Source organism: Buteo buteo, chromosome 23, assembly GCF_964188355.1.
Source record: "Buteo buteo chromosome 23, bButBut1.hap1.1, whole genome shotgun sequence".
Lineage (NCBI taxonomy): Eukaryota > Metazoa > Chordata > Aves > Accipitriformes > Accipitridae > Buteo > Buteo buteo.
In genome coordinates this window covers 6,923,924-6,941,670 of record NC_134193.1, presented here as the reverse complement: position 1 = coordinate 6,941,670, position 17,747 = coordinate 6,923,924, and the positions used below count along the sequence as shown (strand labels likewise).

The 17,747-nt window shown below is 41.9% G+C and overlaps 1 protein-coding gene across 10 annotated transcripts in view; it reads right to left on the bottom strand.

Moving 5' to 3' along the window:
• Window positions 1-17,747, bottom strand: part of PPP1R12B (protein phosphatase 1 regulatory subunit 12B) — a 124,742-nt gene that overhangs the window by 95,668 nt on the left and 11,327 nt on the right. Inside the window, exon 1 of one of the 10 annotated variants that reach the window (XM_075055317.1) lies at window positions 5,525-5,545. The exons of the other annotated variants lie outside the window; for them this stretch is intronic. The gene's annotated coding sequence lies outside the window, so the exon portion shown is untranslated. Of the gene's footprint in view, window positions 1-5,524; window positions 5,546-17,747 lie in introns of those variants that run through there. 10 annotated transcript variants of the gene reach the window in all.

Genomic DNA, 17,747 nt, shown 5'->3' with positions numbered 1-17,747 from the left:
GCCAAAAGAAAACACCAGTTCTTGGTCAAGCCACTGGATATACTGGACTCTAAAATTAAATACCTGTTTAGAGGCACAAAAGAGGGCCCCCCACCCCTTCTTTTAAATTTCTGCCTGTTATTGGCCTCGTTGTTCTGCTGGTTCCCGTCTTGCATGGTTCCTATGGCATGTATGCTAGAAACAGAAGGGATAATGGGATCAAACCCCACCTGTTCCTACACCGAAATCTGCAGTAATTTGAGTCGCCTGGCTTCTGAAGAGATAAAATTATGACAAAGTGACAAAGCTACATGGGTGCTGACAACAGCAGGCATTCGCTTGCTTCCCCAAGGGAACCATCATGCATTTCATGCTTGCTGTTTGCATTTGCCAGGAAGATAAAGTCAAGCACAAAGATGTATTAAGTCCTTAATGGAGCAGCAAAGTATTCTTTAATATCTAAGAAAAATAACCTTTACTCCACCCTTCTGCATTTACATATCATGAAAAATGGCTGTTCAAGTTATGTGATCAAGCAACGTGACGCTGCTTGACAAATATTTATTTTAGTATTAGTTAGTGACACATAAGAATAGAAATGAACAGAGTTGAGTAACATGAACAGTTTTTTAAATGACTTGAGGCTGCGTTAACATTGGCAGGTATGACTTCTTGCCTGCCTCAAATATCAAAATGCAAGGATTTTTTGCATTTTTGTAATATTACGTAATATTAATTCTATTGGTCAAGATTTTAATAAGTGAGGTAGAGAAGGAGTTTCAGAAAATGACATTTGACAAACAGAGGTACTGAATAACCCCTGTTCAGTTCTGAAAATCTCGTCATTATCTCATGTAAGAAACTATCAGGCATAGGATTATTTGCATAATTTTTTAGTCAGACACCCTAAAAGAATACACTGCTTTTATCTTAATATGCTATGACATATTTAACATCTTAGAGCAATAATTATGAGGCCAACAATTGAGATAATGGGTAAAACTGGTAATTTCTGAAGGTCTTAAACTTTAAGAACTTTAGAAAACTTATAAAAATTATGCCAGATTAAATGGCAGCTTTTAGGGGTTGCAATATATTTCTGTGTACACTTTTAAAGTATCAACTGATTAACACTTATGTTATCACAGAATTCATACTTGCACACACATTAATGGTATTAATAGTTTCATACATGACATCATTTTACCAAGCTATAAATTAAAGAACAGAAATTCTTAATGTTTAGAAGTATCAGGGCACATGCTTGCCCACCTAAAATTTTTGAGAGCCTCGACTTCTGATACCCCCCCAGAAAATCTCTGCTGTATATTTTATTGTGCCTATCTGCCAAAATTAAGCACTGTGAAACACCACATAAGAAAAACGCATTCACTGAGTTTCAGAGGGTAAAGTTCATCTTCTGGCTAAGCAAAATGGGTTACCTGAGGTTACTGGAGGAAGGAGAAGAGGACAAAGAGGAAGTAAAAGGGGTAGATGTGTCCTCCTTTAAGTACTATTAATCCTCCAACCTTAAATTTAGGAGAGTGGATAAGTTTAGTAACCCGAGAGGATCTATCGCTATGCAAAGTTCTCCTCTTTTATTTGATACAGTGTTCCTTGGGAACATTGTAAGAATAACTACATTGGACAGTAATATTACAAAGCAGACACCTGCCCCTCCAACCCCCCAAAGGGAGGAAAGAAAGTCAAAAACAGTTGGTTGAGAAGTAACGTTACCTTTTCAGTGGGTACTTATTTAATGTGAGGAAATACTCCCTCTCCTAAATTGCCCTTGAAATTTGCTTTGCATAGAGAAAAACACATATACAGATAGGCTTAGTTCTTTCAATTTTAGGCACTGCTAACCCTCAGCTACTTGGTTACATGTGCAGAAGAGGCTAAAAGCAAGGTTAACTACAGAGTGCAGCATTTTTGACTCTAAATTTTTAATTCCTTCTTTATCTTCTTTCTCTGTAAAAGATATAACACAACCTTCAAGGCGATGCAATAGGGTGGGAGTATGCGGTGACTATCTTTCCCTCTAATCGGAGATCTTCAGCAGGCTAATCTCTTGCCATCCTTGTATTTTTCTTGGCAGCTGGTTAGCTCCAAGTGCTTCTGGAACGGCACTAATGTATTACAGTTTTAGCAGTCTTTGATGCAAACTGCATCCAGTGCCCAGAATTACCCACTAACCGTTCAAAGAAAGTTGGCTCATATGATTTAAATCCCAGGCATCACTGGGCAAGTCTCCATCCACAGCTCATGGTGTTCCTTCAGCTCCTGGCAGGGGACCAGCATTTAGCAGTTTTTCCATAGGGAGGAAGTGCTCAGTTTCTAAAATTTGCAGATATGGCATATTAGCTTCCCCCTCTTAGATAACAGGTGTAGTCCTTTACAGCCAGGGACACTCACTGCATTTATATTTTGTTTTTGCCAGTAGCTATTGCCAAGGCATTCTTCTTTCAAGCATGAAGTTTACACTGCAATAACAAAACAGGGGACACCAGGAAACGTTTCAGAACAACTCTCAAAACTCTGCTCATCTGGCAAAGCTTGTTCATCAACCAGACAAAATCTGATCTTTATCTTTAATGAAACCTCATTATTATAATAGTATTGTTAGTGTTTGCTCCTTCCTCAGAGCATACAGAACACACAAGCGTCATCAAACTTCTGATGAGTATCAGCAACACAACAGCTCCAACTGCCTGCCAAGGTTTTTGGTTTGCATATCGCCTGGGCATCCCCCACAGGACAGAGATAGGAAGATCAGGGAGTAACAGGAGCCAGATGGGATGAAACCGAAGGGTTCAGAGGACCAAGAATCGAGCTCTAACCTGGTGTAAACAGCATAATACTGCTTACTTTCTAGGGGGTGCATGACATTTCGCAAACCCCCAGCCTATGACTGGTGTTACATTCCCACTATATACAAGACAGCAGGGAGGAGAGCAACTAAACCACCTGACAAATTCCTCTCGGAATTGCTTGGGATCAGCTGAGTGAAGAAAAAAACCCCACCTTTTTGCCTCTACATGGAGAAAGTGGGATGGTTACAAACCCAAAACAAAGAAACTGTGGCAATAATTGCACATCAGCAGTGCTGTCACAGGCACCCACATTAAGGCAACTGTCTTCTCCACAACTTACCCAGTATTGTGGTAGTTTAACATAAATACATGAACAACATTCAGTGCAACTGTTTTCAGGCAGAACAGTTCTTGTCAGCATTTCAGCTTTACATTTCAGCATTACAGCTCCTTAGGGGCACAGGCACTTCAGCTGCCATCTACCTGCACAACTTGGTAGCACTGCGTACCGTAGCACATCTAACAAGGGTGAACTTGGCTGAGAGCATATTGCATTTCTAAATGCAGCCCCATTGAGTAAATATTTAGTTTACAAACAGTATGTCACATCACTCAGTGTCATATGATCATGTAATAAAATAGCAGCAGTGTGCATACAAGAGCTTGAAATCAAAGTCAGCCAGGAAACCTGTAATAAAGGCTGTGGTTTTAATTTTGGTTATATTTAATTCCCTGGTGCTCCCTCCTTGGTTGGTCAGGATTTAAGAGAGAGAACCTATGCATTTTCTCAAGGCAGAGAAAAGATGCAAGAAGGGAAAAGAAGAAAGGGCTACATGCTTGGCTTCTGTGTTACATGTTTCTACTATGAATACATCAGTCTTGTGACAGAACCCTGTCTTGGTGACTCCTCTGTGCAGAAGAGTGAAAATCTTGTAATCCTACCGTGTCGGATTCTCGGGTAGCAATTCTCATGGTTCCCACATAGAAATCATATTTGGCAGCTCCACCTGTCACACCTAAATACAACACGTAAACTAGCTAGTTGGACACATGCCAGCTTTTTTAATCGAGTATTAGAGATGTCAGGCCAGTAGAGGCCATGCTTCACCTCTTCTTAATTACTCTAGTATTCATCTCTTGAGCCTCCCAGGAATATGGTACCTTTGGGCCTGTGCAAAATGCTGCTGTAAAATCAGATTGCTCAGGAAACCCCTATTACTAATTCTTTTACCAGATTCTCCTCCAGTCCGGAAATCAAGTGTTGATACCATCTTCAAAGCTCTTTATACATCCAGACCTCCCCTGACATGGTTTGTCTCCCTCTGTTCCATCACTGATCCCAATTTCTGTAACTCTTAAGTCAAAGTATTAACAAACACCTCTGAGATTCTGCCATACCACCCTATGGTGAAACAGTTAATATTTTAGACAATGACATCCTTAGAGCAGGGACCATCTGCAATTGTTTAAAGAGCACCCAGCTCTCAGTGCCAGTCAGGTAAAGAACAGCAACATACATACCATTGAATCACTGCAGTTGGAAAGGTCCTCAGGAGACTTATAGTCTAATGCCTCCTGCTCAAGGCAGGGTCTACAGTGAATTCTCACCAGCTTTCCGGGCTGTGGATGTGTGTGTGTATGGTATGTACACGTGTGCATATATCTACATATATACAAACACAGACACTCATATTTATTCTTTGTAAATCTAGGGAACTTTACAATGGTGGGGAAGGACTAGTATACACAGATGTGTCATGTGTCTGCAGCCATTCTGATCCAGAACTGATTCACCTCCATTGCTCAGATGCTTTATTTGCCCAAGCCTCTAGTTTTCTCCTTCCGAATGATGTTCTCATGCTAGAAACCTGACCTAGACTCATTCGGGTTGCAGAGGCTGCACCACCCAAGAGCTACAAAAGATTCTGCATTAGATATGGGGCGACAAAAGTGGGTTTTGTTCATAAAAACCAAGCACACCCTTTCCTAACACTACCAGTGGGACCGTTTTTGACAAGATCAGACAGATCCACATCACACTCAAACTGATTAAAAGGTTTTCTTAGGGCTTAATGAAGAGCCAGAGAGTTACTGCAGTGACTACAGGCCATAAAAATCACTAAAGTAAGAGCAGAACTTTCTCTATGTGCATGCAAATGCAGTCTTGAATTCAACCTGAGACCCCCACACCTTAAGCAGGTTTAAGTCCAGGTTGCCAGTGTCCCTCCTGGCCCAGCCATATGTTTCCACACCTTGCCTTGCACAAGATTTATTTCACCCACATTTTCAAAGTGTAAAGAAACAGATGTACCCAGAGGGTGTTGCCTGTCTAAGCTAGGTGGGATGTATTACCCTCACAGTACCTGTCCTTTCCCACTGCCTACAGACCAGCATATACCCATTTACAACAGGATGAGATGAATCCCATCCTCAATGACTTACCAGCAGTCACATGAGAAACCTCCAAGAACTAAGATTTACCAGGTTGCTCCTTAACCTGAGGCTTGAAATGGTTTTCTTTACTACAACCTTATGCTATATGATTAGTGCAACTAGAGCTTTTTGAGGAGTTTTAGAAATGGTTAAAGAGTTACTGCAGTCCAGAGGATGACATTGATACCAGCAGCAACATTAACTGTTAATACACTGGACTCGAAGAATTAGCAGGCCAGTTAAGTCATGCTGTCACAACACATAGGTCACAGTCAAAGGGATTAAATGACAAGACTTACTTCTCTACTGTTCTCCTGTCATAAGTCTAAAACATATGGAACAAGATTAGCTGGGAGATGAAGGGAGTCAATCGCCCACTGAATGCAAAGTAAGAGTACATATATGATGTCAACATACACTGCAAACCAGGCAGGGCTCCACAAACAAAGGCAAGCCTGATGACAGCTGAACAGCATCAGGGTTAAATCTGGGAACACAGAGAAAGGAGTTCACAGAAAACAAAGAGAAAAGCACTCCCAAAATAGCCTTGCAACTGTCACCACTAGCGATTGTCAGCACTGGAAGGTATGACCTTGCCATTGTGTCTCACAATCACAGCTCTACTCTTAAGGGGGCATTTGTCAGAACCGGCACTACCAAAAATTCCACTTCCAAGTGATCCTATATCTCCAGGAGCACAGATTACACTCGTCAGTGATTTTGGGAACAACAACAGCTCCTACTGTTGCTCCTGCAAAAACACAGAGCTTCTGTACCTTCCCTTCTTTCTTCTCAGCCCTGGTTTCAGGGTGTGCTTATGGCTATGATATCCTGCACAGGCACTTCTGTACCATGAACCCAGTTTTAAAACCTTCATGCTTTAAAATCCTTGTGCAAATCTAATTCTGACACAATTGTATTAGAACCAGCAGGAAGCGGTAAACTCTGTTTTAAAGAGAGCAGGGAGAAAGGGAGGGAAATTAGATTAAAAGGGTATTATTCATTTTCTCATCTGATTAATTAGCTATGTTGCTTCATTTTTTTAACAGCAGTTGAGTCATATTTCTCATGTAAGCAGGAAAAGAGATATGGATTATGTCAGATTTTTCCATTGGAAAAAAAACCACAACAACTAGAAGTGCTTGGCAGTATCCATGCCAATCATCAAAAGAAACCAACAACAAATCTCTTAGAATGATTAGCACAACAAAAAACCCAGTAGAGCACAAGGGAAGAGAGGAATACGTGCAAAGGCATAATTATTTCATGAACGTAGCATTTTCAAGATGAAATAGCAGCACGAAATGTCAGGTGGAGAACTGCTTTGAATAGAAGACACATTTTGAAACTCTCCACGCGTTCATATATACACTGGGGACATCAACTTATTTAAAAGGAGGTAGATGTAAATATCTACTGCACTAGACTATAGATGGCTTAGCTAAATGTCTGTGAAATTCTTTGTAATTATCAGGACTTCTGCTTTAGGTATTGCAGCCATGGTATTGCCAGTGAATGCCGAAGTACCACGCTTCGCTTCACCACTGGCTGGTACATTATCTGCTTTCACTGAGGTAGACATTGGCATGCCAAAGCTTCCAACTCTGCTTCTTTAGGATAAACAGGAGCCACCGCTGTAAAGAAAGAGATGGTCAGTTGGACACTCACACACTCTGTGTTACCGAAACAGGAAGAAAATGGGAAGAAAGCTAAATTGCCCTGCTTTTACTTCTGCTAAGATGATAAGCATAGGCATGTAGGATTGCCATCTTTTTGCCCCTCGTTTAACATTTCTAATCAAATAGCATTTTGGCAAATCTAGGAAGATCAGCAAGGACCACAGATAGAAGTATTTCACTATGCAAAGAGCAACAAGGATCAACCCCTTATGCCAACCCCTCCAGCCTCATATTATTTGTGCTCCCATGTGTCCAGCAACCTACACTTAATTCACCTCTCATTCAAACCCAAAACAGTGATTTTCCACTTCCACAGTGCTTTTCTTCCGCAGTCGATGGACTGGTTTGCCATTTGCATTCACAGACCAGAACACATAGCTCTAAACCAGATACAGGCCACGTGGGACTGACTTTAAAATCCAATCTAGTTTATCATTTTACTCCCTTCCTTTTCATCATCTTCATCCTCCTAATTCCAACATGATTTTTAATACCCATTATTTCAACAGCAGTTGGAGGCTAATACTTTGTACCATCTGAGAAGAGCTTGAAATGAGTCCAGTACTTGATCAACTGCCAACACTAAAAATAAAGTCTTTCTGTCACTAAAAAGCAGGGACTGCCAGTTTTCTAATGGTGTAGAGCAGCATTAGCTTTTCAAGTCTCACCAGTTTAGTCATTCTGACCACTAAGTATGTCATTTCTCTCCCACTCAGCCAGAGCTCTCTGGCACTGGATCAAGACAGCATATATAAAATCCTGCCCTTAAATTACTGAAATTTTAGTTCCTGCCTGAAATAACTCTACATTTCATAATTAGAAAGCTTAGAAGCATTACACTCCTGTGTGGAAAACGGAAATTTAGCTACTGCAGGTTTGCTTAGCAAAGAAATGTTCTGCTAACAACCCCCTTGTTCTTCAGCTCTACAGGTGCTACACCAGCCATAATACTGTACCTATTTAACGCAGTTCCTAAAGGCACTTTTAAAATGCAAGCAAAATATGTATGTGGTTTCTGCCATCAGCTATCTTACATAAACATATTCTAAATTTCCAAGATGCAACCTTAGATTAGCTTCAGCCAAACTAATGTGGTCTCCTGCAGCCCAGGGCTGATACTCACCCCATTGTCTTGAATGGCCACTGGAGGCTGCAGAGCAGCATAAGGTGGCCAATGCCAAATGAAGCCTAACCTTGTCAATAATGGGGGGTGTGGGGGGGAGTGGGGAAATCACTTTTCAGCCCACTAGGCAAGGTTACTCCACTCACACCATACCTGCTAGAAGGGTGAGATGGGGTAGGAAGGCATGGCAGGGCCACTCCGTGCTCCAGCAAACAATCCTCTATGGAAAGAGTCTCTCCTAACTGGTCAGAGACATGAAAAAACAGCTGCAGATGACTTTAGCTCCAACTTGGCAAACTAAACATGAGACCTGTGTTACCTAACTATAGACCTCAAAGACAGAAATCTCTGCTGGTCACTTCAGGCTTCCTTTAGTCTCTCCCATGGTACGATTTTGCAGCAGGGTCTGCTGGCTGAAGCCAGGGCTGCCTTCATCCTACCCTGTCTTACACCTGGCCAGCAGACCCTCTCCCCAAGCAAGGGGCACTGATACTCATTTAATACTCCACTAAACAGATCCAGGAGCTAAACTGGCTCACAGTGGGACCGGACAAGCACTTACACTGATAGGAAAAGCATATGACAAGAGCAGCAGGAAGGGTAGGACTGAGATAGTCTTAAGCTGCCACATAACCATTCACTTGGACATCTTGCTTATGTCAAGACAGACAGCTCACGCCGCATAAGGCCCAGGGAAAAACTTGTTTCTTCAACAGAGAAAGCAAAAAAGTCACTCCAGGGCTAGTACTGCTTTCACAGAAATCAGCCGTTCCTTACAGACAGCAAAGCTCGCACAGGGGAAGTACCATGAGCTCCTGCAAATGCCAGGAAGTGCCCAGTTAGCACTAAGTAAGGGTGAAGATGATGAAAACAGTGGCTATATGCAGAAACACGTCAACACAACTGCAAGTAAGAAAGAGGAGATTTCTTTGGTGGATTCATAGACAGTTTATTCAGAAGCAGAGTATTAGGCCCTTGGTTTCCGTGGACATCATTGTCTTGCAACCACATCAGTTTTGTTTCAAGATCTCAATCTCACCTTTGTGGCCAGAAAAAAAAAAAAAAAAAAAAAGCTGGTTTATAAAAAGAAAAACTTACACTCAATAATTCTACTTATTCATTCTCATTGCCAGTGCTGCAGTGCCTGGAAAAATTTAAATTTTCTTTTTTGCAGTTGTAGATTCAGGTGGCTAAATACTCTCTAATTATCAGTCCTGTGTGCTCCTAGGGGCTCAGCAAAAATCATCACTAGACAGACATGTAGCAGCTTGCTCAGTCATTTTCCAGTCCAGGTAAGCGTCTTTGTTGGTTTGGGGTTTTTTTTGTTTTAATCCTGTGGCAAACAAACTAAAGCAAATCTCAGCATGGCCACCAGTAACAAAATCATTCACTAATGCCTTCTGAGCATATCACCCTCATACTGCCATCAGCAGTCCAAGCAGAGGTCAGGGACTGTCCTTTGGGGATGCCCATGGGAAAAGAGAGATGGTGGCAAATATGGAGGTACTGAGAACAAGTGATCTATTAAAGAAAACGACATGTAGAATAAGTTCATTGAGAAGGCACAAGTGCTGCTTGATAGTTCTTTGCTAGACCCTTGCACAAATGCTTTCATAGAGTAATTGAGCACTGGAAGCATATTGAGGATGCTGCCATGCACTGAACTCTTGTCAAAGCATGACACCAGATATGTTGCTAGTTTGAAAGATGGACACAACTAAGGTGTCTACTTTCCCCGGTGACATTAATGACGTTTTCAGTCTAATCAAGAACTGTGGTCTCTGTGATCCAAGAAATACAGACCTGATGCAAACTTTTATGTTTTCATAAGAGTAAACCCAGTTACTTGCTCCGACACCATGCACATGCCCTGAATGGTTTAGATACTGGCAGCCCAGTGTGAACTGCTGATTGAATGCTCTGTCAGGACTTTTAAAGTGTCACACAGCCCTGGCTAGCAGGTGCCGAAAAAAGGACGTAGCCAGAAATGGATAGAGCAATGAACATACACAGCAAAGGGAGGAGTGGTGGGGGAGAGGCAAGCTCTCCACTTCTGTAACTACCATTTACAGAAGCAGCAGCCAGGCAGACTGAGTAGGCTTACAGGTGAACTACAGCAATTACTCATCCTTAAAATAAAACAAAACCTGGTGCAAGTGCAGCTAGAGGATGGTGATTTCCATGTTTATTGCACCGTGTCACCTGTGCATTAGTCTGCCTTGCAGGTGGGTGGCACCAGCCAATCCTCAGAAACAAAGTGCCATAACCTGCATGGTGAACAGGAGAAATTTAGGAGACGGCAAGGTTTGTTGACAAAGCCCAGCTGCCAGAGCCATGAAACAGTCTCACTTCTGAGTGGATCACCCCATTTCTGTTGAAGAGAGAAGAGAAACAAAGAGCATCATGCAGGACAACTTTCAGAGGTATCACAATGCAGCCCCATCTCCATGCCAGCTGTGAAGGAAGAGGAAGAGCTCACAGAAGGAAGCAGTGAGCTGATGGTTGGGAGAACAATCCTGCAGATGGGTCTGTCTCACTGGGAACATGACTGCATGTCCTCAAGACCATGGACACATTCCTGGTTGCTGGGTAGGTTCCCAGCTTGAAGCAAGAGCTAGGCCATGAGCAAGTGATTTTGTGATCAGGCCTACAGATGGGTGTGATAACCAGGAACTGTGAGATGACTTGCCTGCTGGAGGCATGGCAGACACACAGCCAGAAAGGCTCTGGAAACAAAATGGCTCATGTTAGAAAGTTGGACAGCAGTACTTCTTGGGTATTGCTCTTGGAAATCATGTCATGGCTATGCGTAGGTCCAGACAAATGGACAAGCAGCAAGTGTCTCAGTGTATGGCTGAGAAGATGGAAAGGAGGAGTCACTGGGAAGTGAGGAAACTCCTGCAATAGAGAAAAGGAGAGGTCTTACCAAACCCAAAAAGAACCAAGTTGCTGGTGCTTACATTAGCAGATGGTATAATACAGAATAGCGGATGCATGGGAAATTGTGATATTTTGGAAAAGAGCCACCAAGACTTTTACAGAGGGAAGTCATACAACAGCAAGCCACTGCGGTCCTTCAAAGGGTAAATAAGCACAAAAGCAAGGGAGATCCAAGTGATACAATCCACAGAGACTTCCTAAAGGCTTCTTACCAGGTCCCTCACCAAGGCTCCTAAAGACACTGAATTACAGTGATAAGAGGAAGATCCTTGCATGATTCAACATATTTTCATGATAGGGAGACCAGAATATGTGATAGAGTTTCCTCCTGGAGACCTTTGCAGAAATCTTTCCTGAGGTCTGTGCTGCCAAATGTACTAAATAAAGGATCTGTAAGAGGAGGTGATTAGTGAGGTGATAAAGTTTGCTGATGAAACTACTCAAGAGGGTAAATAAAAGGACAAACTTGAAGAATCTCACAATACTGAGCAACTGGTGATAAAATGACAGATGAAATTCAATGCAGATAGCTGCAGAATGAATCACAGGCAAAAAAATACACCTAATGTCACATAACAAAACGAAAGGCTCTGAGCTTATTACTGCCATTTAGGAAAAAGCTCTTAGGATTATAACAAATAGCTTTAGGAAAATATCAGCTCCAAGCTCAGAAATCAAAGCAAATTCTAGGAATTATTTGGAATGGAACAAAACAAAACAGAAACTATCATTAGGCCCCTATGTAATGGTGCACTCAATTTTCAGTATCATGAGAAATTCTAGTCTCAACAACTAAAAAAGATGTGGTAGACACAAATGGGACATGAATTAGAAAAAGATTATATTTAAAAAATGGAAAAAAAATCCCCACCAAAAACCCAAGCAACCTTCCTCATTTTCCAAAAGCATTTCTTACGGATTTCTGTGGCATCACAAATATGGTTTATGCTATTTGTAGGGCACCACAGAAATAAACAATGCTTTGGGAAAAAAAAATCTGGCTAAAGAAGTATTAAAAAAGATAAGAAGAGAACAAGTTGTAAAAGATCTGGGGAAAACAGGACGCTCACTCTACATCCGCTCCACTCTCTGCTGTAACCTCGATCCACTGCAGCTGTACCAGCAGGGACTTGGTCTATGTAGGAAAGCACGGGATTCAGCACAGACTGCAAAACCTTGAGCCTGTGTAAACACTCATCTGAAAGTCTCATCAGCAAGACTAACAAGGCCCAGCTCTGTTCCTCCTGTTCAACAAAAACGTTGAAAGAGAGATGACGTTTTACTGGTGTGAGATTAAACCAAAGTGGAGAAGGTAGAGAGCTCCAGGGACCAGAACCCAGACTCAAAGCATTCCTGACAAATGTTCTTACAACAAAGCCTAACAGGGAAATTCCTACACTGAGGTGGGAGACATCTAAAGGTAAAACAAGGACGAAAAGGACACAGAATCAGAGAGGATCACTGACTAGATATCCACTCAAGACAGGCTGGGCTGAAAGCAGCCCAGCCACCATGCTGCTGTGCAACAAGTCTCATTCATGTGAGGGCAACTCCGCTCCTGCCAGGTCTCAGCCACTTCTAGCCAATGCACCACGCCAGCTCCGACAGCTCCCATGCTGTAGGGAGCACACTGCTTGCTTAGGGTCTTAACCTTTCAAAGCAACATTTACTAAATATATTGTTATAGCATTAATTATTTATACCATTACTTCTAATTTTGCTTTACCATCCCCTCATCTCTGTCCCCACTGGGTAATTAAGGCATTGCTGGATGACTCAGTGGGGTGCTGCTGAAGAACAAACCAAATCTCATTCTGGAATACATTACAGACAACTGCTGTTAGTAAGGCCCTGAAGAAAATTATTCTTGGGCTGGAGAGAGCTCCACTTAAGTTATCACACTCAATTTGAAAGCAACATACTCCTAAGAAGCACAGAGGAGAACAACAAGGCTCACTGCAAGTTTAGAAGACATCAACTAGTTGGAAAGGTTAAATAAAACGAGCCTCACTGTATCTAGGTAAACAAAAAAATAATCTGAGGAGAACAGAGTCTTCCAGTAGTGGGAAGCCTGTTATGAAAGGGAAAGAAATTGCAACCAGAGGAAAACAAAGAATTCAATTTCATTCGGAAGAAAGCAGAATTGGGTCAAACACTGAGAAATGCTCCCTAACTGCTCCACTTGCCAGGCACTGGAGCAGACTCCAGGGGAGGTGCACACAAGCCCTTTGTGAAGATGTTTAGGAACGGATTAGTTAACTGTCTTTTGGAAAAAGCCCTGCTAAACCTGGTCATGCCTTAGTGTGCAGAGGACTGGACCAGAAGGTCTTCTGTTCTCTCTTCCAACCCCACAACTCTAACTCTACAACTGCAGCAGACTGCCCTCACCACTGAGACAGCACAGACTGGTCCTTCTCAGACGGGTCTGAGAAAGAGCAAGTGACAAAAAGCCAAACAAATGGTAGAGGGAGAGATGCAGCTTTCAGCATCATACAACAGAAGGAGAACTATCAAAGCACTGCTCAAAGAAGCCAAAGAATTAGGAAAGCAGTTTAGATAGACTGGAGAAGGAGTGGTTAGTGTAACTGAGACCAGGCCATAGCAACAAATAAATAAAAAAAGAGCTGGTAGCTTTGTCAACAACAGGTATCCCCAAATCTCCACGACTCTGAGGGTTTCATCATGATAACACTGTATTTTAAAAGATAACCCTGGAATCAGATTACATTAAAAGGTCTTATTTTCCCTAATGCAGCAGTTCTTGTTTTGGACAGGGCTTGCATTTTTAAGTCACTTAGCACAATGTACAGGAAACTGGGCATAATGTCAGCACATGGATTCCCTCCCAATGACTACAATCAATTCTTTGTTCCTTGTTCAGTTTGTGTAACGTTGAACAATTTTCTTAAAGATTAACAGCACCTAAACTAAATGGAAAAGAATGGATTTTGTGGACTGACTGAGTTGTAGACTGAAGACAAGCCAATGCTCGAAATAGCTATAAGACAATATTTGGCCATAAGCATAGGGCTCCTTCTATAGCAGCTATTAATAAGGGATCAAAAATAACTCATGCAATATGCTCTGAGGTTTAAACCTTGGCTCTGCTGGCATACAGGTTGGCACGGTCCTGAAGTCTCTCATCAAGAGACAGACAAATTTACCACTTATCTTTTTCAGTGTGAGGGAATGCTTGTTCAGAATAACTCCAGTGATATCAATTTAAAAGACAAACCATTTAAGGCTGCGAAGGTCAAATTCTGTTTGTCAGTCATCCAAGAAAGAAAAGAAAAGCTAGTGCAAATCGTGAAGTAAAGATTAAATCCATCCTTTACAAGAATACCTAGTTACTGTGTTCAGTCAGACATATTAGTTAAGGCTGCTGCAAGCCAGGAGTAGAAAAAGGCTCAAAAATTTGTGGATTAGCAAGGTGATATCCCATACATATACATATTCTTTCTTCTAGCTTAGAGGTCTCTATGAAATGTAATCTTCACGCCACTGCAGCAAGTTACCCAAAAATTCAATAAAACTGCCTATTAAATATAAAGCATAACTGCCCACCATTTACACAATATAGTATTACTTAGACTTCTAAAAATTGCTGATTTTCATAGAATCATAGAACAGTTTGGGTTGGAAGGGACCTTAAAGATCATCTAGTTCCAAGCCCCCTGCCATGGGCAGGGACACCTTCCACTAGACCAGGTTGCTCAAAGCCCCATCCAACCTGGCCAACTTTAATTTTAAAACTATTGCTTTAACATTTGAGAAGGTATTTGGCCTTATTAATTTTCCCCTATCTTATTTCTCTACTTGACTCTAATCTGTAATAAATAATGCCTTTTTAATTATTCTTTATATCATAGAGGGAATCTTCCGGCCACACTATCCTGGAGTCTGGCAATCTGTAGCTTAACTTACAGAGTTAGAATTTATACCCATCAAGCAGTTTCTGAACATATCTAAGCTTTTGGCATGAACTATGTCCGAAAGCAGTTAGTTCCACAGTTGAATTTTACACTGGATGAAAAAATATTTGTTTTCAAACTCCGATGTCCTTTTAATTCTTCTTTGTGGGGAAAAGCAAACATTCCTAATCACATCTAACATATGTATTTTGGATACCTCTATGATATCTGTGCTTGTGGCTTTCCACCAGTCATTAAGAATCATAGAGAGTTTTGATCTTTCCTTGTATGGAAACTACTCCATGACTTTGATCACCTTGCTGTTATTTCCGGTATCTTTCTATTGACTACATTTTTTTTTTTTTTTGAGATGGTAGTAAGAGGACTGTACATACTAAACTACAGATGGGGCAACATGAACTTATACTGGCTTTATGACTTCTACTTTATTTATTCCTTTCTTAATAATTCCTAATGTTTGATTTGCTTTTTTACCCACCGCAGTACTTCCATGCTATCACATTAAATCCCCAGAAAACCTCTTCCAGTCTCTAACAGCTGGATCAGAATCCACTGTTTCCCCATAAATATTACTTCTCATTTACCGACCAAATTTTGCCAGCGATTTTATCAGCAAATTAGCCAGTATTGTGAAACCCTTCACTGCCAGCTTTCATTTTAATTATCCTGAATATGCAGCACCATCAACAAACTGTAATCTCACTCTTAATTCCGTTTTCCATCTCACATATGGGTGTGCAGAGCAGCACAGACTCCAGGGGAGATGCACAGGATAACTCCCCTTCCTCCTGTAAACTGATCTTTTATTCCTAGCTTTTTTTTATCTCTTTCAGACAGTAATTAATCAATTATAAGAGCCCTTTTTACTTCACAACAGCTTTGTTTCTTAGAGCTTGCACAGAGGGACCTTGTCAAAGGTCTTTTGGAAACCCAAACATACCACCTTAACCAGATTTCTCCTCTCTACATGCTTGTTGACTCCTTTGGGTTTATCATTTTCTAGCTGGTTCTTGGAGTCCTTTCTGGAAACTAGCACCACATGGAGAACTGTCACTTCCCATTGACATGGTCCTGCTGCAGGGATGGTCCTCCGGTAGGTGGTTTAAGTGGTATGTTATACACAATGGATAATAGCTTAGTGACTTCATATGCCAGTTCCTTCTGAACAAATACCAGCTGATGCTGAATACCCAACATTCTTCATTTGTCTGAGCAGTTCTGGAACCTCTTCTATCAATACTGCAGCCTGATAAAGCTCAGAAAGCTTAATTTTTATTTTTTATTTTACAAGAGCTTTCTACAGGAAAGACTGAAGGCAGGCAGACGCAGTATTGCTGAGAAGCAATACAAAACTGTTCAGCACACAATGGCAAAACTGGGACAGATTTGTCATTTGAAACTATTTAGTTGAGCTGTATCCAAGACTCAGACTCCCCAGATAAAAAATGATACTGCGTGCTCCCTGAACACAGCATATATTTATTACAGTGGTTTATGATAGAGAGGAGAAAGCACACAGGTCACCCCATATAAAAGATGATATGTCACAAGGAACAATGTATCATTCTTTCAATTTTGAAATAATTAGGATTTAAATTCCACTAAATCATCACTTTTCAATTTTCTTTATTGCAAGTCCCCCTGGTTCCATAGATACAATATGCAGAAGTTTGTGTAAGTTCTATTTGTCTGCAAATACACTTGCCCTCATGTGCCCACCTCCCTAAATATATTCCACCTTCCAGTTCCATGTATAAGAGGAGAGACTGAGGAACATATGTGTGAACAGGGAAGGGATGCAAACTCTAGGAGGAGAGGTGCAGATAATCTTAGCTGAAAGTTGGAAGGCTTATGTATTGAGCCTTTCCGCAGAGGTCTAACACACCCAGTATCTAAGATGTAACTCACCTCACGCTGGGAACAGACCTTGGATGAAAAGTACAGCCTCCGAGGAGCTGCAGGGGACTTCTACTGCCTTTCAGCTTTCCCCTCAAATTAATTAGACTGAGTGACAGAGGGTCTGGGAAACAAACAGCAAGTGACATGGGAACTAGAGACAAGCTCAATAGCTCCAGGGCAGTCCAAACCCCTGAAGTGGCACCTTTGGTCCAGAAAGCGTCCAGCAGCACACACACCTAGGGGATACAGGAGCAGCCAGCACACTGTAGAACTGCCCAGGAACAGCAAACAGGAGTCAGATCCCACCCAGGACTCGAAAGGAATACAGAGCAACAAGTTGTCAAACAGTGCTTTTTCCTCACCGGTTCCTTCTCCTCCTAGCCAGAGGCTGTTCAGCTTGGTCCAAGGGAGGGACTTAGGCTGTCAAAACTGGCTCTCCCCTCACTGCCCCACTTGCAGAAAGCCTGGTCTACAAATCACAGGAGCTGTTTAGTCCTACCTACCAGCCAGGTTTCCTCACATGCTGGCAGGAGCAGTGCTTTGCCTGCATGAAGGTTTGGCACTTAAAGCTGCTTCTTAAACCCAGCTGCCCAGGGTAGCATATCTGTCTGCTGGGCACAGGCTGGGTATATGGGGCTGAACAGCCCTGTCTGACTCTTCACAAGTTCGCGTGAGTGCTAAGGTTAAGGAAAGCTGGACCTTAAGACATTCTTTTTGCAAGGACACAAGCTTGCCCTGCTAGCTTGTGGCTGCTTGCTCCTGCAGTTGATCCACAGGGACCAAGTAGCCATCACTCATGGGCTGCTTGCAACAGCTACAGCTACTCATGACCCTCCACAGAGCCCAATCTGTATCCTAGTGCCTCCTGCCCCCCCCTTCCATACTCAGATGGCACTGAGCAACAGTTAATATTTGAAGTGCAGCAGTGATTAAATTGGTAGCTGGACTG